The 23,963-nt window shown below is 37.1% G+C and overlaps 1 protein-coding gene across 3 annotated transcripts in view; it reads left to right on the forward strand.

Annotated features, from left to right (window-relative positions):
* Nucleotides 1-23,963, forward strand: part of LDLRAD4 (low density lipoprotein receptor class A domain containing 4) — a 604,065-nt gene that overhangs the window by 520,596 nt on the left and 59,506 nt on the right. The window contains exon 1 of one of the 3 annotated variants that reach the window (XM_044667099.1): nucleotides 19,979-20,016. The exons of the other annotated variants lie outside the window; for them this stretch is intronic. The gene's annotated coding sequence lies outside the window, so the exon portion shown is untranslated. Of the gene's footprint in view, nucleotides 1-19,978; nucleotides 20,017-23,963 lie in introns of those variants that run through there. 3 annotated transcript variants of the gene reach the window in all.

Below are 23,963 nucleotides of genomic sequence, written 5' to 3' on the forward strand. Positions count from 1 at the left end.
TTGTTTTAAAACCATTTCTGCATGGGTTGTGATCTTCTCTAAGGGCAATGCAGAAATTATGCGTCCATCCATATTACTTATATCTAAACAAATTCATATCACTCTTTTTGTCTTTTCTTTCTAACGAAACTCTTAAAAGCACTATGAAATGACTAGAGACCGATTCTCCTCTTCAGTCGAAACCTCTAATGGCATGCAACTATGAGAAATGAGTGATCTGCATGGTTTTTCTTTCACTCTGAGGCAGGTGCTCCCTTTTCTTACTAACCATTCTAAATAACTTCGTTTAGAACTTTTGTACTGAGAATACATTGGTTACGGCAGGATGTTTCTGCACATATATTTTACAGGTAAACTAATATCATAAGGTGGAAAACAAATTAATTCATATATTCCTTCACTTGTAAGCATACATCTGGACTTTTTTCTTCCCTTTTATGAGGAGGTTGTTAAAAATAGCTTTATCACGGAAATTTGGGGGAGTAGAAATTCTTTTTTATTAACATTCTCTTCGAGCTACTGCAGGCATTTGTCTCTTTCATGAATAACATTTTGCTCCTTTACCTTAATTTTTTCCAGAAAAGTGTAACACATTCATTTGTTCTCTTAACAAGCAAAACAATTTGAAAATACATTTTTTCACCCTCTATGCTGCTTATAGCCAACCTGCCTGGTATTTGTAGTGAGTAGCTTCTGTTTTATAAAATATCTAAAAGCCCTCCTACTTCTGTTTCCTTGAGATTTGTCTTGCTGCAATGTCATAATTAGTAAATGGGAATCATCAACTCTGAATCTAAGAGCTGAAAGAAACTTTAGTTCTCATAAATGTCTTCTAGGTTTAAATTCTATGATCCCTTTATTTTACTGATAAGAGAACTGAGCAGTCTGTAATGTTTCTAGCCAAAATCCTAGCTCAGGAAGAGTAAGTTCTCTGTCACTAAAGGTCTCAAGAAGGGACTGGCTAGAGAGGCTATATCAATGATGCTGTAGGATATTCCTCATTTATATTTGGATCAGACAAGTTGACATTTGAGGTTCCTACACATTTAGAATATATGATTGGCCTCAGTTTTCTGATACTCAGTCTAATGGCCTTTTCACTGCACTACTGTCATCTCGTAAGCTAGTTTTAGAGTAATGACTCCCCTAATTCTCTACTGTCTAGCGTACAGTACAATTTATTTTATGTTGTGTGGTACTCACTTCCAGCAGTCAGCTCACTCAGAAGGTGCTCCTAAATCATCAATCATCCCTGTCTTTTATTTATTTAAATTTTCAGTTCATGCCTCCAGGATTCTTTAATCTATTTAATATAATCTGGGTTGGGAAAAGGCAGCTGTGAGAAACTGGTATGATTCCACTGCTAGCCTTGTGTGTGTCTTGGGAATATATGTGTAGTGAATCCGGAGGAACAAAATGAATCTGAATACTGACAGGGCTCCATGAAATATTTACCTATATAAAATGAATCTGAAAATGCTTTGCTTTACAACCCTGCCAGTAGAGTCAGATATCTAAAGCTTGCAGGAAATGCATTGTTTTTCTCAATCAAAAATGTTGCCGCCAGCAATGTTGGTTTCTGTATCAACCTAACATGGTTTTTGACTTGTTTCTCTTGGTGATGGATTATGTTGCCATCGTCATGTAGTCCCTCATTCTTATCCTTGCGGTCAAGACACAGTAAAAGAAGAGCAGAATTGGTAAGGGCATTATTGTTTTTGGTCACAGACATATTTTCTACATTATGCCCATAGCAATTTTTATGCTCACATACATCTAGACTCTTACTATAAGAGAATTCTCACATTTACTATAACCTTTATAACCCCAAAGTCATTGACTCTGCTACCATGGCATAGATTTCAGTGTAATTTAACTGGAAAGTGAAGAAGGAAAAGTCAGGAGAAAAGTGATGAGTATTAGAAAAGAAAGAAAGATTTGTCTGTGAGATGTTGGAGTGAAGGTAGAGGAAGTAAATAGAGTAAAAGCAGCATGGCAGTGGAGAAATAAATGAGCATCACTGAGTGAATATTTGTGTTTTGAATAGGTTTGGATTAGATTTCTAAGTATCATTCAAACTAAATCTATTCCAGTTTGGTTGCCTTTTTTTTTTTTTAAGGAGGTTGAAAAGTAAGAAAATCCTTACCTTTCTGGAATTTTTGGCATTTGTGACATTAATTAGTCATAAAATCAATGGAGGGGGTACCAAAGAGATATTCAATTCAATTCAGTAAACATTTATTAAGTGTTAACACCATGCAGGGCATTGTGCGAGGCAGTAGGGACAGGCGCTCAGTTCCCATGTGCCTTCCTCTCAGCATGAGTATCTCCCCCTGCTGAGTGTGATTCTAGAATTCCCTCTTCATTATACCCACAGACAGACTATTCATTCTGCTTATACTGGTAGAGCTAATGAGGACAACCTCAGTTGGCCTTCCTGGCATTCCTGGTCAGCTAGAAAACCCCTGCTGTGTTTCCTTTATTTTCCTTGTATCCTTTCTGGCTTTATGGTGAAACAGGAAGAAAAACACAGTTATGTATTGGTGGGATCACTCTCTAATCAAACTTAAGTATGAAGCCCTTTCAAATGTAATTTCTCTCAAACCATCAAAATGACAGAAAGTACAGTCTTAGCCTATAATCAGGTGTGTGTAATAAAAGAAACATGCAAATAAATAATGTTATTTTTATAATAAATTGCATAGAATTTCATTCAGTGTTATAAGATTTGAGAAGGGAGAGATTAGGAAGGTTTTGTGAAGGAAGTGGCACCTGAGCAGCTAGACTTCTAAACAAGGGAAATTATTTCAGAGGCACAGATGTGGGAGAAGACTATTTCAGTCACAGGGGTTAGAGAGACTGTGTCGGCAAAGGTACAGAGATAATCAGGGCAGAACAAGATTGTGGAATGGCTACTAAGATCAGTTTGGTAAAATGTAGAGTGTATTAAAGAGACACAGGATAAAGCTGAAACTGTAGTTGGAGCTAGAGAATGGAGGACTTTGAATGTTGGACTGTAAGAATTTGGTGTTCAATTTGATAAGCAAAGGGAACCTCAGAAGGCTTTTGACCAGGAGACTAAAGGGCTCACTATTGGATGAATCCTTTGACTATAGTGTGATGTATTACAAAGAAGAGAGAGAGAGATGAGCTAGGTGGCAGTAGTGTTTAATTGTGTCTGACTCTTTATGATTCCATTTGGAGTTTTCTTGGCAAAGATACTGAGGTGGTTTGCCATTTCCTTATTCAGTTCATTTTACAGATGAGGAAACTGAGACAAACAGGGTTAAGAGATTTAGTGATAATAGCTAGTAAATATCCGAGGTCAGATTTGAACTCAGGAAGATGAATCTCTCTGATTCTAAGCCCAGTGCTCTAGCTCCTGCACCACTAGCTAGGTGGACCAGTTAAAAGGCTATAATGATTTCGGATAGAGGGGAGATTTAGGATTTCGTTACTATGAGGAACTCTCAGTGAAAGAACTTTCTCTATCAATGAAAGTCATCGCCTCAGCTAGTTACATAGTGGTAGAAGATTACCCAGGGCACTAGAAAGTAAATGGCTTGCTCAGGGTCCCACATGGAAAGAAACTATAAAATAATATGCATTGGGGTAGATAAGTAGTACTAGGTATGGAGTAGGGAAGACCTGGGTTCAAATCTGGGCTCAGATACTTCCTAGCTATTGTAAAAAGGCAGGGAAAACCTTGTGTTGTTGATATAAATGACTGGTCAAGTGGTTTGGGTAACTTGACTTGTCAGGGTATTCTTTCCTTTAGAACAGAGAGCAAAATGGCCACCCTCTGTCACTGTCTATGAGAATGGTGAGCAAGGTGATATAGCAGCCTGAGTCAAAATGGAGAACACTTCAGGAGAAAGGAATAGATGTTTGGCTAGGAAATTTTGCTTTGACCTAGCCCACCTTTAGTATCCTCCTCTGAACAGAGCTGCTGCCAGAGGGAGAGCAAGGGCGGGCAACTCAGGAGATTTGACTTTTACCTGAGTCTGTGAGAGCTCTCCCTCTGGGGAAAAAACCTCCACCCACCAGTCACCCTTTGATCTTCTTGTCTTAATAAATCTGACTGCTTTTCTTAAATGTTGGTTGAAAGTTTATTACAAGGGTTTCAAGGGACAAGAATTGAGGGAAGAGGTTAATGGGGTTCCCTCACTGAAGGTAATGGTCAGTAGTTCAAGTCTTTCAGCCCTCGGCTAAAAGCTGGCCTAAATCTCCCTGTCTGATGATGAAATCTGGTATGGCTAATCTAGGCTAAATATGGAAGAGTATAGTCTCTAGAATTAGCTGTTAATGGGCAGATGAGCTTCCAGTTTGGCCAGTCTCCCTCAGGGTGACCCCTTTGAGGTAACTGGTTGTAGATCTGGTTTACACAGATATTCCTCAGTCTAGTACAGCAAGATGTCATCAGGCTAATGGCTTCTTTGAGCAGTTGGGAATCACACAGCAATAGGGGAAATTTCCAGTCCTCCTGAAGTCTCTGGGATCTGGCTCTCCTCTTGAGTTCAAGACCAGACTTCTCAAAAGTCCATTAAGTTTCCTAGCAGCCTCTTGCTTGAGGGTTCCAAATGACCTTTGGCTCCTTCTCACTGCCTCCTGCATTTCATGGCATATCTGTGTCAGAAATCCATTCTTTCACTATGTAACCCTGGACAAGTTAATTAACCCCAATTGCCTAGCCCATGCCACTCTTCTATCTCAAAACTGAGGTTGGGTGATAGCATAGTGGCAATGAGAATAGAAAGGAAGGAGTAGAAGTGTGACACATTTTTTTCAATTCAGTTCAACAAACATTAAATATTTACTGTATGCAAAGGATTGTGCTGCAAATTTGTAATAGTCCCTTGTAGTCTCTTAGAGATGTAATTGAGATGAATGGGGTAGTGAAGGGGAAGAAAATTCAAGGTTTCCCACAGGAGTGACTAGAACAGAAACAAGAAAACTGGGTGAAAGGACAGGTTTTTATGAGGAAGATGATAAATTCAGATTGGAATGTAATAAATTCAGAAGAGGATTGGATTACTCATATTTAGAAAGAAAGAAAAATTGCCCCCCCCAAAAAAAGATAAAAAGAGACTGATGGGGATAAAGGTTGTGGTTAGGGGTATAAAATGCTTCAGAGTCCAAGGGAAGAAAGAGTATCTAGATAGTAAAGATGGGTTAGCAATGCTTAGTGCTGCAAGGAGGTCAAGGAGGATGAGGACAGGAAAAAAGACCTTTGGATGGACACTAGTGATTTTGGAAAGACCCATTAGAATAGATTAATGAGAAGTTTGATTGCAAGAGGTTGAGGTATGAGTAGGTAATTAAGGAAACAGAGTAAAATTTAGACTTCTCTTTCTTTGAAGTGTGGCACTGAAAAAAGGAGGAGAGATGGGATGGGAGTTAATATAATAACTTCGGTAAATAGCAGGATCAAGAAAGAAGACAGTTTTTAGGGCTGGGGGAATGCATATTTGTTCATGGAGGCGAAGCAACCAGTAAACAGAGAGAGATTAAAAATGAAAGGGGGAAGAGTACAAGGTCTCACAAGAAACAGATACATTGCTCTTAAATCTTGATTTCTTAGCCTTAGTTGGCATGCTGGCCTCATATATCAAAGATCAAAGATTTCAAAGACAGTGATCTGTTTTGCCAGCTTTTTGGAAAAGGGTGACTCCCCATATTTGTCTGGAAGTATTTGGCTGAATTCACAATTTGGATAGTTGGCCATTTCTGTAATCAGCTTTTTACCTTTCTGAAAACAGACTGTTCTTTTCTGGCACATTGACCTAAAAAGGCTCATTATTCCTTTTGGGATATATGATAAATGCTCTTCCTAGAGTTTATTCATACCAAAAGTATTCAATAAAGCCACTAATCTACTTTTTTTAGAAACCTTACATCTCAAAAGATTTTTTTAAAAGCAAATTATTTTATGGCAGGATAGGGGAAATCTTTCTAGGTTTAGGAATGAGTTAAGTTCTTTTGAGTAGCTAGATAAGTCAGTGAATATAGCACTGGTCATGGAGGCAGGAGGACCCAAGTTAAAATCTGGCCTCAGACACTTAGCTGTGTGACACTGGGCAAGTCACTTAACCTCTGCTTTATGCACTTAAACTTCTCCTTAATCTACTGGAGAAGGAAATGGCAAACTACTCTAGTGTTTTTGCCAAGAAAACTACATGCATATATCTATCTATGGGATCCCAAAAAGCTGGACATGACTGAACAATAAGTTCTTTTGATTATCTGGGATCAATTAAGCATCATTTCAATTCAACAAACTATTAAATTCAGATTAAATGTATCACATGTGCAAGATATTAAGAGAAGTACACCGTTTGGGTAAGGTGCTTGCCCTTCTAGAACTTGCACATGCACAGATACTATAGAATAACAGAAAAAAACCATGAGAGGCATAATCATGAAATTAAATTCATTCACATCTGGAAAATAAGTTTATATATTTTCTTTTCTTTTTAAAACCCTTACCTTCCATCTTAGAATCAATACCATATATTGGTTCCAAGGGCAGAAGAGTGGAAAGGGCCAGGCAAATGGGGGTTAAGTGACATGCCCAGAGTCACACAGCTAAGAAATGCTTGAGGCCAAATTTGAACGTGGGACCTTCTGTCACTAGACCTGGCTCTCAATCCACTGAGCTACCTAGCTGTCCCGCTCTGGATCCATTTTAATCATTTTCCTTTTCTGTCATATTAGCCAGCCTAATAGCTGTGAGATAGTACTTCAGAGTTGTTTTTAATTTGTATTCCTCTAATCAAAAGTGATTTAGGGGCAGCTGGGTGGCTCAGTGGATTGAGAGCCAGGCATAAAGACAAGAGGTCCTAGATTCAAATGTGGCCTCAGATACTTCCTGTGTGACCCTGGGCAAGTCACTTAACTCCCATTGCCTAACCCTTACTGTTCTTCTGCCTTGGAGCCAATACATAGTATTGATTCTAAGATAGAAGGTAAGAGTTTTAAAAAGAAAGAAAAGAAAAAAATATAAACTTATTTTCCAGATGTGAATGAATTTAATTTCATGTCAAAAATAAAAGAATAAAGAATTTTAGATGGCTTTTAGATTGATTTAGATGAATTTTAGATTTAGGAAGATTTAATGGCCAACTTATTGAACCTCATCCCACTTTAAGGTGAGGAAATTGAAGCCCCAAAAGATAAAATAGCTTGCTGAAACTCATACATCTAGTAATGGAGCCAGCAATAGCTACCAGTGCTCTATCCATGAAAACAAAGAGTATCATTTCTTGATCTGGTAGATACTAATTTAAAGTAACCTCTGTGCTTTATTCTTCCTTATGCATGGTAATGATAAGTATGTGATTACTACTGAAGCCAGTCAATGTTGAAATGCTTGATGTCATGCTAGGAAAGGGTATCTGTCTGTCCAGCTGTCTGTTAACACTTCTAAACCATGTCTCATTCATCACTTTGCCCACTCTTTCCCTGAGTTGGTCATCTGGAACAGAAAAATGAGTGTATACAGTGGCAAAATTGTCACCTTGCAGACATACTCAACTGGGATTTGGGCTCTTAAAAAGATTACTGTATATAGACTTGTTTGAGGAATTTTCCAATAAGGTCCTACATTTTTAAAAATGGAGCATTTGTCCATAAAGTGCTAAGATTAAGACTGGTTCAACTTTAAATTCTATATGCTTAGACATTGCCAAATTTATTCTACTATTTTTTGGTTTTGTTCTCATTCCTGCAGACTGTTTGCTTGCATACTGCTATTCAGGCAAAGGTAGACTTTGGCCCAATTTAATTAAATTGATTTGGGTCACTTTTGTTCAAATAATGAGTGTTCAGTGTATCCACAAAAAGCTATTTAAACTTCATTGCTGGGAAAGGATAGTAATTTGTTTTAGGTATCTAATTTTAGGATCTGGGGTACCTCCTTCTGAAATATGGTGCCCTCAGAATAGTTAATCTAGGTCCAAGCATTCTGTGGGTTTAGATACTCTCAGTTTCATTCCTCAAAATTCAGACCAAAGTGTTTACTTTTTTTTTAGTCATCCATAGGACACTCATTTGTTCAAAGCAACCGAATAAGCATGGTAAGGAAAGAAGCAATGTAGCACTTCCCTCCTATCCTGGGGCACCCTTAGCTCCAAATATGTACAATATCCATGGGAAGAATAGACAAGTATGGGATCACATAAGAGACACATACAAGTTACCAGGACGTACACATGGAGGGGCAACTCATACCTTTGCTATTACCATGCTATTTTTTTCTAGACCTCCTTTTGGTGAGTGCTGGTACTGCTTTCCACTGACCATGTCCTTCATGGCTTTGATAGTCTCAAATTAACAATGTTTTCTGCTATCCTCTATATGCTACTGTCTTCTGGCTTCACCTTTTTGGGGGTGAATAGTCAGTCATTTCAGCTCCAAGCTTGTGAGGAACATCTTTATTGTCATTCATTTGTTCAGGCATGTCCAACTCGTGACCCCATGGACCTTCACTATCTCTTGAAGTCTGTAAAGAGTATAGCACAATCCTATAGGCATGGTAGGAATAGAGGATTTAGAAGGTGGGAAAGAAGATTGCAATCCACCCTCTCAGAGAAAGCTAAATATGAGACCCATTCAACATAACCACACTCCCCTTTCCCATCTTTGTCTACCAATTCTCTTCATTCTTCCCTTTCTCTTTGCTTGAAAGCTCCAGCCTCTCCTTATTCTAAGCCATAAGTTTATCCCACAGGCTATTTATAATCTACCTGCTAGGCAGAGACCCACAGCAGTATCTATGTGAATGCCACTAGGGAAATTCTACCTTCCTCAATGTCCCCCAGCCCCTTCACCTCATGTCTACATCTATCCATCCAAAGTAGGAGGATGCCCACCATGGCAGTGACCAATGAGTTAGAGTCTTCCCCCTACTTTTCCATTACAGTGGAACCATGAATTACTGGGGAAGTACTGGAATGTATGAGTTGTAATCTGCATTTCAGTTAAACCTCTTTATGTTTTCTTTCCTTCCAAACCCATTTCTCTTATGAATTTTCCTTTAGAGTTATCCTCAACTTTTATTCTCATTTACCCCATATATCCAGTCTTTTGACAAAATTTTATCATTTCTCTCTCCACAACATTTGTGCATTGGCTTCTTCTCTCGACTCACAAAACTATCACTATTTCATACCCTCATTACCTCTCTTCTGGACTATTGAATTAGCCATCTAATTGGCCTCTCTTCCTCAAGTCTCTTCCCTCTCCCATCCATACTCCACATAGCTTCCAAAAGGATTTTCATTATATACAGGTAGGTCAATCAGATCATTCATCTATTAAATAAACTCCTGTGATCTGTTATTAACTTTGGACTCAAATATTTAATTTTTATATCTTTTTTATTTTCTATTTTATTTAATTTTTATAACGTACATAATTATTAGTATAGTAGGGTATGTTTATGCTATATATGCTTATAGATATGAGATTTATATGATCTATAATTAAGTTAATGTGCATGTTTTTTTTTTACTGATGAGTATAGAATCAAAATATTTAGAGACTACAGTGTTCCTATAGTTGCAGTGCTGGCCCTGAGGTTAAGAAGACTCATCTTTATAAGTTAAAATGCAACATCAGACACTCACTAGTTGTGTGACGCAAGGCACTTAGCCCTATTTGCCTCTGTTTCCTTATCTGTAAAATTAACTGGTGAAAGAAATGGCAAACCACTCCAGTATCCCATCTAAGAAAGCCTCAAATGGGGTCCTGAAGAGTCAGACTAGACTGAATAACAAGACAGCTATTTAGTTATATCTAGATCACACCATCTAACAAAAGCTAGTGCTGTTTCCCCACGATTTGATTGAAGTTGAAATCTTAATCTTTTGTTTCAACTGTCTGATTTAGGGATTCCCAAGCTTCTTTCTGGATTGGCACATAAGTAAATTTGAGTCAAAGTAAATGAAAGAGGTTTGGCTATTGTCTTCCACCTACTTGACCTTTAAACTCACATATTTTTGTGTGTAAACACTCATATACATACATTTATAAAACATAATATATGTATAATTTGTATACAAACATATAATATATAATAATATTAGTATATAAGTTATAGAAATACAGAGCAAACAGGATTTTGCTATGAATACATATCTAATTATGAATAAAACAACTGTTTAAAAATAGTTCCTTATCTTTCACCAATAAGAAAGGAACTATTGAAGATGCGATAGCCAAATAGATGGATGGGTGGATGGATGGATGGACAGACAGATAGATAGACACAGACAGAAAGATAGATAGATAGATAGATAGATAGATAGATAGATAGATAGATAGATAGATAGACAGACAGACACATAGATACATAGATACATAGAATGGATGGACAGATAGACAATCAGATATTGCTTAGTTATTCAGCTGGATCTGCTCTTTGTGAGTCCATGGACCATATGTAGCACACCAGTTCCACCCTTGGAGTTTTCTTGGCAAAGATATTAGAGTAGCTTGTAATTTCTTTCTCCAGGAGATATATATATACATAAACATATTATATGTGAATATACATATATACACCCACATATATCTGCACAGAGCATGTCTATATTAGCTACAAAGTCCTAAATTGTCAATGTCTGTTTCATTGAACATATATACATTTATATTCACATAAATATACATATATATACATCCAATTTATATACATATGTGCATTTATGTATCAGCAGCAAAATCCTAAATTGGCAATTCCATTTCAATATGCTTGTTAGTAAGTCTTTTCTTATTGGTGCGAAATAAATAATTGTTTTTTAAGCCCAGTTAAAACGTGATTGTCAGTCTTTAATTACCAGGAAATCATACCATTCATACTTCTATATGGTGATTTCCCAGCTTCTGTAGAAGAAAAACTTTATTTTTAAAGACCAATCTACATACTTTAAATCCTACAAACATGCAAGTGTGTCTAAGTAATCTCTTGGTTTCAGTATTCTCTCAGAGGAGTAACCTCTTGAACTTAATGGCATACTTGTTGTCAATATTGAGCATATTGTGAATGTATCCATACTTCAATAATACAGAGTAGATTTTGAATCAAAAAGAAATTTTAAAAAGAATCGGGAATGTAGATACTTAGTATAGAAGGTAGGAAGCTAGAAAAGGTGTACAATCAATTTTTCTGGATTAGATCCGTGCCCTAGATTGATTGGTTGATAGATGGATTTTTAAAAAGTTTTTACCTATATTTCTCTGTTTAATTCTTATGCCAGATACACACATGATTCTTATAACAGACCATTACCCAGGTACTTTTTCCCACACTTCTTTTGGTGTAAAAATTATTTTCTAAGAAACTTAGGGAAATCCATGCATTAAAGGGCCTCAATACAGTATGTGGATTAATTCCTCTCCTGCAAATATATAACCTATACAATCACGGGAGAAACTCAATGAAAGAAGAAAAATATAGCTGTTTAGCCTGTAGTGTCAAAAATCTGTTTTTATCTGCAGTTACTTTTAGTCCCATACAGGTGAGATTCGAGCCCAGATCCTCTCAACTCTAGGCTGCCTCCAGAGGTTGCCTTTCCTGATGTAAAAGCTTCCTTTGCTCTCACTCAACTCCATACATTGGACTCATGAAGTCTGGACTTCTCAGAATCACAAGACCACCAGGTCAAGTTCACCTTGAATATAGTATTTGGTCTCCTATTCAGAAACACAAACAAAAAGTGCAGCTGGGATGTAAGCTTGTTCTTTTGAGTCTGTGCACCAAGTGGGAGTGGTAGCCGGGTGAGAAGAAACAAGGGAGCCCATCCCTCATACCCCTCATGAGGAGTTTAGTATTCCAGAACAATTTTGGCCACATAGAAGAAAACGACAAAAGCATTCTCTTCTGTTTTAAAGATTTACTTAGTCATCTGCTCTTTGAACTCTCTGTCATTTCAGAGAATCCATATCCTTCATTGCCAAGTCACATACCTGGTTAGGACATCCCCAGTGAGCCCAAATACTGAACCAGCTCATATGGTCTTCTGGGACCAGGAGGGGCAACTCTGAGCATGCTCCATGGAGTGGCCCTTATGATATCATATGACTTATCTCAGCATTATTATGAAAAAATGATTTTTGAAATTTAAAATGTCATAGAAAAATATGAGTTATCATTAGTGTTAAAACAAGTGAGAATAAGGAGAATAACAAGGCAGGCTGAGGTTTAACCTTGGTGTGGTTTTTTCAATCATTTCTAACTATTATTATAATAGGGAATCACAGAACTTTAGAAATGAAAAGAGACCTTAGGCATCATCTGAACAACCCTCTCCTTTTTTGCAGATCTGAAAATAGTTCAGAGATATGACATAATGAATCAGTGATGTTGTTAAATTGAGACTTTGATTCAATCCTTGCATCTGCTACTATGTCCTATATTAGGGCAACTGTAGAATTAACAGTAAATTTTTCTTCCTTCCTTCCTTCTTTCCCTCCTCTCTCACCTCTTTCAAAGGGATCTGGTTTCATGAAGGTTTTACCTGTCCTATCTGGTTGAGTTGTAAGATGTGTGATGTCCATCCTTGGCTTCTGATCATATATCTAGGTCTAGAAGGAGATGCTTAGATTTCATAAACTCTAAAGCAATTTTTCTTTGGTTTATTTTTGATAATAATATTGCTGATCAACATGTAAGAATCTTCTTAATGCTTAATGACTACGATTTCTAAACCTAGCATGGTGAACCTATGTTCCATTGACTCATTTCATCTGGAAGAATGGCTACTAATTCTAAAATTATCAGTCTCAGACACTAACGCTTTCAACAGTTTAAATCGCATTTTAGTACATTTAGTCTATCATTATTTCTTATTCAAATGTGGGAGGAGGAGGAGGAGGAGAAGGAATGGTAATCTTTGTACCAGCAGTAGGATATGAAGCAATAGAATAATGAAGGAATAGTACTTGTATAAAGCTTAGTGACCACATGAAAGCCCATCCACATAATATACCATAATTTGTTGAATTCAAATATAGTCTATTTTCAGAGAGTTACATTTGTCAGCTGCATCCTATGTCCATTCTAGTCAAAGTGTGGTTCCTCATGAAATTTTCTTTTGCAAGAGATAACTTGTAGTGGCTTAGATAATGAGAAAGGAGAGCTGCTCTTCTCCATGCTACATGGTTTACTTTGTTGTTATTTATTCATTTTAGTCGTATCTGATTCTTCATGACCCCATGGATCTCTGTCTATGGAGTTTTCTTGGCAAACATACTAGAGTGATTTGTGATTCCCTTCTCCCATGGCAAACAGAGGATCAGTGACTTGCCAAAGTCACACAGCTAGGGAGTTTCTGAGGCTAGATTTGAACTCAAGTCTTCCTTACTCTAAAACCACCACTCTCTCCACTGTACCACCTAGCTGCTACTACATAACTTACTACTGCATATCCAAAATGGTGAATATTTTAATGTATTTAATAATTTTAATATTTTCTTCTGTCAGCATGCTTCAAATGGACATATGCTTTTTCTAGCTAAAATTCGCATCAGATGCTGGAATTAAAAGTTTAATAGTTAGAATTTATGTAGCTCATTCAGATTTCTAAATAAATATTTTTCTGTGGTAATTTTTTTCCAGTAATGAGGACTCAGAAGAAGTTATTCTCCACTACCAACTTATTTCCCACAAACATCACAGAAATCATAGCTATTTTCTTAAATCTGTAGGAGTAAAGTTTTCCAGTCTTGAAAAATTCTCATATGACAAAAATACAAAACTTATTTAAATGTGCTTTTTGTTTTCTTTTTTTTAAAGACCAAATGCCAGAGTTTAATTTTTATGTGGAAAACTTCATCCTAGAGCAAGTTTTTACAGTATAGTCATAAACCTCAAAGAATAGAAACTTCTAATGGATATGACCTTTAATTGATTCTTAACAGTAGTTGCATTAATGGGCATGTGAGACACATAAAATGACCCTTGGAGCCTCCTGGGGAATATATGGAGATTTATAATCTTTAATGAAGCCATGCAAGCTAACCAATACCCATATGGGTAAAAAGAAATCCCAGTGAGCACTCTAAGTATGTTTAATAAAAAATTTACTTCTTCCCTCTAATATCTTTTGGTTATATTTTCATTACACTTTATATTTGCTGTATAACTGAGTTTCCTGAGGAAAAAATACACATGTATTCTGATAGGTAGAGCAAAAGGAGTATTCTTAGAATGGCTGACTTGAGGAGGAGGTCCAGAGTGGCTGGTGAAATTGGTGAAATTGGCCATGGCTACTATGAATTTTGCATGCTCAGGAATATTTCATCAGCTTACATTTTTTAATTTAAGGAATACCCTACTTGGCCACACCACTGGCCCTAACTTACTCATAAACACCTTAGTTGTTGTTATTCAGTTGTTTCAGTCATATCTAACTCTTTGCAACCCCATTTGGGGTTTTCTCATCAAAGATTCTAGAGTGGTTTGCCTTTGCCTTTTCTAGCTCAGTTGACACATGAAAAAACTGAGGTTGAGCATTGTTGTGTGCAGTATTCTTTGTCCTCCATTGACATTGCACTCAGATGAATTAGCTTAGACCTAGATCTATTGCTAACTCTCAGTGTAACTTTGAATTCAGCTCCTCTAAACCAAGAAACAGTGTGGTAGAGAACATGGCATACTAGACATGAAGTCAGGAATAATTAGCTTCATATTCCACCTGACTCTGACCCTTGGGGAAGTGGCTTAATTTTTTTAAGAACCTCATCTAGCTGGGTGGCTCAGTGGATTGAGAGCCAGGCCTAGAGATAGGAAGTCCTAGGTTCAGATCTGGCCTCAGATACTTCCTAGCTGTGTGACCCTGGGCAAGTCACTTAACCCCCATTGCCTAGCCCTTACCACTCTTCTGCCTTGGAGCCAAGACAGAAGATAAGGGTTTAAAAAAAGAGTTTGAGCCAAATTCTCTCCCTCTTTTCCTCCCCCCATCCCCCAAGATGACAAGTAATCTGACATAAATTGTGTAATAATGTAAAACATTTTCCCATATTAATCATTTTCTGGAAGAGAATATGAATTAAAAAACATGAAGAAAGAAATATAGTATGGTTTGACCTACATTTAAATTCCATCATTTGTTCCTCTGGAGGCAGATGACATTTTTCATCATGAATCCTTGGGGATTGTCTTGGTTCACTGCATTGCTAAAAATAGCTAAATTGTTTATAATTGTTCAGAATATGATATTATTGTTACTGTGTACAATATTCGCCTGGTTCTGCTCACTTTGTGCTGTCTCAGTACATGTAGGCCTTTCCAGGTTTTTCTGAAATCCTCCTGCTCATCATTTCTTATAGCATAGTAGTACTGCATTATAATCATATATCACAACTTGTTCAGCCATTACCCAATTGATGGGTATCCCACAGTTTCCAATTCTTTGCCATCACAAAGAGGGCTCCTAGAAATATTTTTGTACAAACAGGAACTTTTCTCTCTTTTTTTATCTCTTTAGGATATAGACCTAGTAGTGGTATTGCTGGATCAAAGGGTCTGAACAGTTTAAAAATCCTTTGGACATAGTTCCAGAACACTTGCCACAATGGTTGGATTAGATCACATCTTTACCAATACAGCATTAGTGTCCCAATTTTCCTACTCCACTTTGTTATTTTCCTTTTAAAGTGTGCGGTGGTATTTTAGAGTTGTTTTAATTTGTATTTTTCTAATCACGAGTAATTTAGGGGCAGCTGAGTGGCTCAGTGGATTGAAAGTCAGGCCTGGAGAAGGGAGGTCCTGGATTCAAATGTGGCCTCAGTCACTTCCTAGCTGTGTGACCCTGGACAAGTCACTTACCCCTCACTGCCTAGCCCTTACCACTCTTCTACATTGGAACCAATATACAGTATTGATTCTAAGATGGAAGGTAAGGGTTTTTGTTTTGGAGGTTTTTTTTAAAAGGGTGATTTAGAACATTTTTTCATATGACTTCTAGGTAGCCTTTATTTCTTCATCTGAAAACTATCTGTTCATATCCTTTGACCATTTATCAATTGAGGAATGACTTGTATTCTTATAAATTTGACTCAGTTCTCTATCTTTGAGAAATAAGGCCTTTATCAGAGATATTTACTGTAAAAAATATTTTGCCAGCTTTTTGCTTTTCTTCTAATCTTGATTGTTTTGGCTAAAACCCTCTTTAATTTAATGTAATCAAAATTATCTATTTTATAGCCTTTGATGCTTTCTATTGTTTGGTCTAAAATTCTTTACTTATCCATAGATCTGACAGATAAACTATCCTGTGTTCCCCTAATTTGCTTTGTAGTACCCTTTATGTCTAAATCATGTAGCCATTTTGACCTTATCTCAGCATACAGTGTGAGACATTGGTCTATACCCAACGTAAGGGGTTTTAGTGACTAAATATTAAAATGGGGTGGTCACCAAGGAATTGAATAAATATCAATTCCTAATGAAAAAACCTCAAGTCAAATTGACTTTTATGGTAGTGTATTTATAAATGAGAAGAGAGAGTGAAAGTAAGAAAATCAGAGAGAGGATAAGGTAAGATAATTAACCTAACGCACTAAATAATTTACTCTAGCCCCTGGCTCAACCAAGGCAGGGTTAATTAGTCCTCAGCCAAAGAAGGCTCAGGTTTGGACCAAGGTCCGCAGGCTGAGGATGAATGAAGCAAAAGCTTCAGTCACAAAGTCTCTCTTGAAAGGAGAGTTCCTTCAGAGAAATCCAAGAAGGGTCAGTCTTTACACTCACCACGTGTAGTTCTAAGGGAGAGATTTAAGAACAGTCTCACCAAGTCCAAGGTCTCAGCCAGAGCTCCTCCAGGTCCAAGAAAAGAACAAGAAGTGAGTTACAAGAAGTTGTCACTCCCTTTTAAAGGTGCTTCTTTTTCATCACTTCCTGTGCCTTCCTCTTAGTTTATGTGTTTAATCACAACAGACAATTTGCTTAGAATGGCCCAGGGGGCAGTCATTCAATTCTGATTCATCACTTGCTCTTGCTCACGTGGGTTACAGATTTCCCCTACTTGAGAATTAAATGGTGGTATTTACACCTTTGGTGATTGAATCTAAAAATGGGCAGGGTAGGTTTAATCTCATTATCACACCAAACTCTGCCATACCTTTTTCCAGTTTTCATTATAGTTTTTGTTAAAACTGTAAATCCATGAAAAATTATAAAGAGATTTCAATAAAGGCATTTGGTCTATTTTTTATGATATTTTCATTGGCGAAATAGTCCAATATTTGCTGTTATCATTAGGTTAATTTAGTTCTGGTTCCCTAAGCCCTTATTTTAAAACTCTTCAAACTCACCCAGAGATCCTTCATTCCAATTGGCCACAGAGAGTGGCCATAATTTATATGCGTTCTGGTTATACTTTTATATGTGTGTATTACATGTATATTGGCAGAGCTAGAGATTATAGGTAGATGTGCTAACTCCTCCAGTAGAAGGAAAAATCCTTGAAGGCAAAGGTTTTGCCTTTGTATGTCTTAAAATACAGCAAGACATTTATAAGACCATTTATAGGAAGCACACAGCCTCCATTTGCACTCTACTTAGAATATCCTCAGTGACAGTGATTAACCACTTTGGAAAGCATATATTGCCTTGTTCTTCGTTTATGCCTCCCAGAATATTGGTAATCAGAGGGTTATTGAGTGAAATTCTCTTTGTGTTTGCATCTACTTAGAGATCTTTAGTGAACTTAACACATTGTTGAGGTGGATCCCTGAAGGCTTCTCTTTCTATATACAAAGTCAAATGCTATTTTGTAACAGAGAGAATCTAGACTCAGTGGAGCCTGATGATATGCCTACCAAAATTTTAGGTCACATAGAGGTGGGAAGGATAACTAATATTTTAGATGACAGAATGAGGATACAAAAAAGATAAGAGAATGAGAGAATGACATTTAATAGGGAATATTATAAAGCTCTACACAGTAGTTAAAAAGTAACTGTATAAATATGAGAGGTATAACAAGCCACAGAAAAATAATAATCACTCATGTTTGTATAGAAATTTAAGACTTACAAAGTGCTTTCCTCATAAATAGTTCTAAAAAAGTAGTTGAATATTATCATCCCCAATATACATACATGAGGAAACTGAGGCACAGAAAAGTTCAGTGACTTGCCCAGGGAGAGTTTAAGTATCATGACAGAATGAACCTTAGCTCTCCTGACTCTTATGTTTAACATTCTCTCTACCAAACCATATTGCTTCTTTAAAATGGCATAACAGTGGGGCAGCTTGATGACTCTGGATATAAAAAGTCAGGCCTAGAGACAAGAGGTCCTGAGTTTAAATCTGATCTTAGATGATTCAGCTGTGTGACACTGGGCAAGTCACTTAACCCCATTGCCTAGCTCTTACTGCTCTTCTGAACCTTGGAACTGATAGTATCAATTCTAAGTCAGAAGGTAAGGTAAGCTTTTATTTGGTTCCATGTTCAATATGAGATATTAGTATGATATGGCTGCCCAAAAATTCAGTGTGATTTTAGACTATTTTACCTAATAGTATGAGTGGAGAAGAATTGAGACAATAACCACTAAAAAAGACAAGCCAAAGCAGAACAAGAGTAACATTTTTACTTGAACACTGTACAAGGGTAGATAACACTGGCTTGACTGGCATTTGAAAATATGTATCAGCTCTGAAATTGGAAGCAGAAATCTTTATGGCTCTCTTATTTCCTGTATGCCAATATGGCCCCTTAGAAAAATCCTAGTGGAGTTTGCTGGTCCAAATTTGAAAAGGCTTTCCCCCTTTTTTGAAAATAACTTAAGCACAAGAAAGCATATATATTCTAGCCAAGTTGAATGCAAGCAGTGACATCAGTGCCCAGACACTGTTGTCATTCCCCAGATGATGTGTTTGGGACACTGACAACAGTGGCTGCTTGCTGACGTAATTGGCTGCATTTCTGACACTGATGGTAACATATACAAACTTTAACTTTGCTTTGACAACTCCTCCTATAACCAAAACTATTGTTATGGCTCACATGTCACATGCCATTTCTCTTTGCCCTAGAGAAAAAAACAAAAAAATCCTAAAGGGCTAACTAAAGACTTTGCTAGGCACAGAGCTGATGCATTTTTTTTTAAAGTATTACTATGACACTCTTCCCTTTTCATTGTGGCCACCCCATGATTTTCTCTGAAAACTGTTGTGACAGACTGGCAGCTTGTTTTATAAGTATCTTCATGGAGCCTCAGGGTGTCAGAATGCTCAAAAGATGCTATATGCACAAAAGAAACAAACTGTGCTCACCTGGGGTCAGGGAAGAGGGAGGAAGTGTGTTTAGTCAAAATCAATCTAAACATGAGAACTTAATCTTGAGAAATATCTCTATATTTATTTTTTATATGGGTTTTTCTAGTGGGTGCCTGCTGTATTTCTGTGCCTTTTTATTTCAGCTGACAAGCCTGAGTGCATTTAGGCTAAGGAAAGGGTTACTCATAGCAAAGGAGAGCACTTAAGAATTCTTAAAGGATTTTCCTGACTTGAGCTTATTTGGGTGAATATACAGTAGGTCTATATCTGAGGGAAGAGAGGACAAAAGAAAAAAGGTTTCTCTCTCTCTCTCTCTCTCTCTGTGTGTGTGTGTGTGTGTGTGTGTGTGTGTGTGTGTGTGTGTGTGTNGGAAATTTATGTGTGTGTGTGTGTGTGTGTGTGTGTGTGTGTGTGTGTGTGTGTGTGTGTGTGTGTAGTGAGAGAGAGAGAGAGAAAGAGAGACTGTGAAATTGTTTCCTCCTGTGGTTATGACATCGACAGTCTCCAATGCAGGGCTTAGTTAGAAGAGCATGTGTAAGCTACTCCCATCAGTTAGACTTCTGGGAAAGGCAGAAACAGAAAGAACAAGAATATCAGACAGATTTGACTCGAGTGAGACTGTTTTGAACTTGGAATGGTGCACACCGAATTGGATCTACAATACAGAAGGATGAGTGGTTAAGTGCCCCTGGTTTTGGTTTCAAGAGCAAAGCCTGTTTATGTCTGTTGAATTGGTAAGATTTCTTTTTTGTTTTTTTTCTTCCCAAATCTGAAAGCTTCCAGCATAGATCAAGGGAAGGAACATTTTTGTTGGGATTTATAGATTCCTTTCTCTCTGTCTTGTCTGGTTTGATATTCTATTGTTGTAAAATGAACATACTGGGAAAAGATAAACTGTCTAGAATCTTTCCTGTCGTTTGTGTGTGTGTCTTTGTGTGCATGTATGTGTGTGCATTTGTAATTTAAAAAACATGGTATACAGAATAAGTATTTTTGCAAACTAAAATGTGTGTTTAGCTAGTCTGAAGATATGAGGCCCTGGATGTGTTATCTGTTTCTACGACACCACCAGTTTCCTGCCACATTGCTTGCTGATTTCTGTTGATGGCAGTTGATAATTGGTAGCCACAGTCTGCGGTCTGAGCCACAGCATTTGAGTCTAGCACCTGGGTTGGGCCCTGCTGATACAGTAGAAAGAGGGAGAAAGACTTTCTCTCTCTCTCTCTCTCTCTCTCTCTCTCTCTCTCTCTCTCTCTCTCTTTCCCTCTCTCTCTCTCCTTCTCTCCGTCTCTCTCTCTCCCTCTCCCTTTCTGTCCCCCTTTCTTTTTCTGTCCCCCTTTCTCTCCGTCTCTCTTTCTATCCTCCTTTCTCTCTGTTTCTCTCTGTCTGTTTCTCTTTCTGTCTCTGTCTCTGTCTCTCTCTCCCTCCCTCTCCAAGCTGGCTATAATTGTGCAACTCTGAGCTGCTTGGAGAGGATATTGCCTCACTGTCTAGAAGCTGAAGCTGAAGAGTGATGCTTTAAGCCTGGGGACTGCACTGAGGCTGGGATCCCTCTACAGGATTATGTCCAGTGATCACCTTAATACCACAGCACTGAAGGATGCTCAGTTTAAAGATCTGTTTTTGAAAACAGGTACATTTTAAAATGAATGCTGATGAGGCTTTGTTCTTTTGAGTTCTGTCTGAGAACAGACTTTAGCAAAGTGAGAACTAGATAGCATTTGAGAGGCACTTTGTACACAGGAAGGGGCTGTGTCTGTGAATCTATTTGTATAAAAACTTTCTTTTTAGGGAGGTTTGTTTAAGGCATTTCCATTTTCCCAAGAGTCTATTATTTGTTCTTTTTGGAGGTATTATGCATCAAAAAAAATGTAGTTTGGAGTGTTGTTTTTTTTAATAACACTGAGTCCTTGAGCTCTCAAACTCCTAGAAAATCATATTACTCACTACCACACATGTGTTTTTTCCTTGGTGTTGTTGAGTACAGCTTTTAATAGGAGGGACGTATTTCTGAGGAATGTGGATGAGGATTTTAAGTATCTCTCAGGTTTTGCATAGTTAACGGTAAAAGGGACATAAGAAAACTATAACAGAAAGGAAGTGGTGTAGCGGAAAGAGAGAATGAGAGAGAAAGGGAAGTTAGGGTGAACTATTATTGACTGTTAACAGACATTAGTTTTATTACTATATTTCTCCTAGAATTATCAAATAATATTAATAGTTAATATTTAATTAATTAAGAAGAAAAATTCTAATGATTCTAATAAGAATGGATTCTGGTGATGTATTAAGTTTTGAATAAGGTTCTATAGTTGCATGCATTGTTAAAGGCTTTGTGATTACTCTTAATAGTTTCCAGTACTGTTCTGTTGGAAAATCCTTCTGGTCCTTTGATTTTTACCTCCTTCAGAAAAGATCTTGAAATTCATGATCCTCTAATACTTATCTAAAAGTTTGCCCTTTGAAAAAAAAAAGTGCTTAGATTTTGGTAAATCTGATAATGCATTTTTAATTGATTAATTTACTTTACACAATAATGTACAAATGGAATAAAATTCTCATTTTACATATGGGAGAAGAAGGCAACTGGGAAGTAACTTGGTTACATGTAATTCCAGCAATGATTGTATTTTAGGAGATCTATAACCAATATTATTGGCAATGCATGAAACCTTTTTGCTAGAGCCTTTCCAGGTATCTAAGTACTTTAATTAGATTCAATTAAAAATGGCTATCAGAGTTATGTATGCTATGCTACCCAAGTCACCTCTTCTCCCATTTATAAAATAAGAATAGTGTTCCATTTGCATGTTATTGTGTAAAGTAAGTCAATTGATTTTTTAAAAAAATTATTAAACACCTCTTATTATCAGGCACATGCTAGAAATTGTAGAATCAAAGAAAAGATTAAATAGTTCCTACCTTTACGGAGCTTACATTCTTTCAGCATATACCAGATATATGCAAAATAAATACAACATAATTTGGGGAGGGGAAGGCACTAGAATCTAGAACAGGGTAAAGAATCAAGAAAGGCCTTATGCAGAAGTTGGCTCTTAGCTGAGTTTTTATTTTTTTAGAAAGATTTTCCATGGTCACATGATTCTTGTTTTTACTTTCCCCTTCACCCCCCTTCATCCCCCCCCCATATCCAATGTGCATTTCCACTGGTTTTAACATGTGTGATCAATCAGGACTTATTTACATATTATTGATAGTTGCATTTGTGTGGTCCTTTAGTGTCACATTCCCAACAATGTCTGCATCAACCCATGTGTTCAAGTGGTTGTTTTTCTTCTGTGTTTTTACTCCTGTAGTTCTTCCTCTGAATGTGGGCAGCGTTCTTTTTTATAAATCCCTCGGAATTGTCCTGGGTCATTGCATCACTGCTAGTACAGAAGTCCATTACATTCAATTTTACCACAGTGTATCAGTCTCTGTGTACAATGTTCTTCTGGCTCTGTTCCTTTCACTCTGCATCAATTCCTGAAGGTCTTTCCAGTTCACATGGAATTCCTCCAGTTTATTATTCCTTTGAGCACAGTAGTATTCCATCACTAGCATATACCTCAATTTGTTCAGCCATTCCCCAATTGAAGGGCATCCCTTTGTTTTCCAGTTTTTTGCCACCACAAAAAGTGCGATTATAAATATTTTTGTACAAGTCTGTTTATCTATGATCTCTTTGGGGTACAAACCCAGCAATGCTATGGCTGGATCAAAGGGCAGGCAGTCTTTTAGAGCTCTTTGGGCATATTTCCAAATTGCCATCCAGAATGGTTGGATCAGTTCACAACTCCACCAGCAATGCATTGATGTCCCAATTTTGCCACATCCCCTCTAACATTCATTACTCTCCCCTTATATCATTTTAGACAACCTGCTAGGTGTGAGGTGATACCTCAGAGTTGTTTTGATTTGCATTTCTCTAATTATTAGAGATTTAGAACACTTTCTCATGTGCTTATTGATATTTTTTATTTCTTTATCTGAAAATTGCCTATTCATGTCCCTTGCCTATTTATCAGTTGGGGAATGGCTTGATTTTTTTTATACAATTGATTTAGTTCCTTGTATATTTGAGTAATTAGACCTAAGTAAGAATTTTTTGTTATAAAGATTCACAAGTGAATTCTATCAAACCTTCAAAGAACTAACTCCAATACCATACAAACTATTTGACATAAGCAAAGAAGGAGTTCTTAGCTGAGTTTTGAAACAAACCGAATTCCAAGAAATAGAAGTGAGGAAGAGCTGCCCTCCACATATGGGAGACAGACAGTATACAAAGACATGGTGTAAGAAGATGGAATGTTATATGTATGAGGAATAACAAGAAGTCAAATCTGGCTAGACTCTAAAGGGCAGGAATGGGAATAATATATAATAGGGTTGGAAAGGTAATTTGGATCTAGGTTTTGAAGGGTTTTAAAAGAGAACTGAGAAGTTTATATTTTGTCTTAAAAGCAACAGGAAACCACTAGAGTTTATTGAGTAGAGGAGTGGCATAGTTAGATTTGTACTTTAGGAAAATTATTTTGCCAGCTGTAAAGGATGGATAGAAGTGGGGACAACTTCGTTGGAGGCTATTGTGAGAGGCTAGAGCCTTATGAATAAAAAGAAGGTGACATATACAAACTATCTTGGATGTGGAGGGGTTGAAAACCTGGGTGATTAAAAA

The sequence above is a fragment of the Gracilinanus agilis genome, chromosome 1 (assembly GCF_016433145.1).
Source record: "Gracilinanus agilis isolate LMUSP501 chromosome 1, AgileGrace, whole genome shotgun sequence".
NCBI lineage: Eukaryota > Metazoa > Chordata > Mammalia > Didelphimorphia > Didelphidae > Gracilinanus > Gracilinanus agilis.